Source organism: Etheostoma spectabile, chromosome 20 (assembly GCF_008692095.1).
Source record: "Etheostoma spectabile isolate EspeVRDwgs_2016 chromosome 20, UIUC_Espe_1.0, whole genome shotgun sequence".
NCBI classification, from domain to species: domain Eukaryota; kingdom Metazoa; phylum Chordata; class Actinopteri; order Perciformes; family Percidae; genus Etheostoma; species Etheostoma spectabile.
In genome coordinates, this window is record NC_045752.1 from 22,551,556 (window position 1) to 22,552,872 (window position 1,317).

At 39.3% G+C, this 1,317-nt stretch overlaps 2 long non-coding RNA genes across 2 annotated transcripts in view; one reads left to right on the forward strand and one right to left on the reverse strand.

Moving 5' to 3' along the window:
- LOC116669642 (uncharacterized) overlaps window positions 1-1,317 on the forward strand; it is a 16,669-nt gene that overhangs the window by 11,138 nt on the left and 4,214 nt on the right. The window contains exon 2 of the long non-coding RNA XR_004326828.1: window positions 417-419. This is a non-coding gene — a long non-coding RNA (uncharacterized LOC116669642). The remainder of the gene's footprint in view (window positions 1-416; window positions 420-1,317) is intronic.
- The window catches only part of LOC116669641 (uncharacterized), a 12,402-nt gene that overhangs the window by 266 nt on the left and 10,819 nt on the right, over window positions 1-1,317 (reverse strand). Inside the window, exon 2 of the long non-coding RNA XR_004326827.1 lies at window positions 1,295-1,300. This is a non-coding gene — a long non-coding RNA (uncharacterized LOC116669641). The remainder of the gene's footprint in view (window positions 1-1,294; window positions 1,301-1,317) is intronic.

The window sequence follows — 1,317 nt, forward strand, 5'->3', positions numbered from 1 at the left end:
AAAAAGTAACTAAATTAGATACTCACAAATTATAAAAGTAACAAGTTACTTCAGAAAGTAACTAATGCATTACTTTCAAGTACATTTTTATAGGCTCAAATGTGACCCCATCCTTAGTCCCTCTAAATAATAACTAAAATACATGTGCATGTTCCATTATTTATGGTAAATCTGATTATAATAAAATGGACATTTAATACAAACATTAACAAAAACTGCACAAATCTAAACGTTTAATGTTGCTGTGGTGCAAAGTGAGACTAGCCTCCAATCAAATGCCATGTATGTAGATATTATGTCTAAGAAAAGTTACCCCCCCCCTTGATTTCATAACCCCATATCTTACTGACTCGCTTGTGTTGTTCGTTGTGTCCAATTCTGCGTGCTATTTTATAACGCTGTTATTCCCATCACAGAACGTGACATTTTGTCTGAATATCTACATTAAATCAATATGTGCCAAAGTGCCTTGGCTGCTTGCTTCCTGACTACATCAATTTCTCTTCAATGTCGTCTCTGTGCAGCCATTTTAAAGTTAGATACATTGACAGTAGTGAAAGTTTGTTTTCAACTGAAATGAAACACCACATGAAGGGTGTTATCTTGCCTGGAAAACAGAAGGAAAAAAGGGATTGGGGAATTTAAAGTTCTCTCTGGATGTGGACCATTTCTTCTTCTTCTCCAGCTGAGAATATTCCCTTTGTCCAACATATGACTTATCTCACCCTCTAGAGTACCGATCTTGGATAGCATGCTATGCCTCTCCAACTTCAATCTCCATCTCCAATAACTCCAGCTGCTTCTGTTGCCACAGGTACCTCTGTGGCTTGATAAAGAACCAACAGGACACAGTTCTCCTTCAGTGTTTACTGATTGGTCTGCTATCGCAGTACACAACAGGACGAGAGCGAGGAACAGCAATGCACTCTAACATAACAGGTTTCTCTCTGTCTCTCTCAGTCCCGAGCCCGAACTCACAGTAGGGGTATATCACAATATAATTTAGTTGGCATCACATGAGCAGACACAGTATCCCTAGTCATATGTTTCACTTAGTCTCATCTCCACAGCACTCTGTCAGCGCTGGAGTGTGGTCTGGCTACACAGACTATCTATTCTGGGATAGGGGAGAAAACCCCCCTGGCTTGTTTGTCTGTCTATAAACTAGTCCCAACCATCCTGGGTGGCATTAGGCCCTGACAGAGATGGGAAGTAACGAAGTACAAATACTCTGTTGCTGTACTCAAGTAGATTTTTCTGATATTTTTACTTTACTATTAATTTTTGTGGCAACTTTTTACTTCTACTCTTTACATT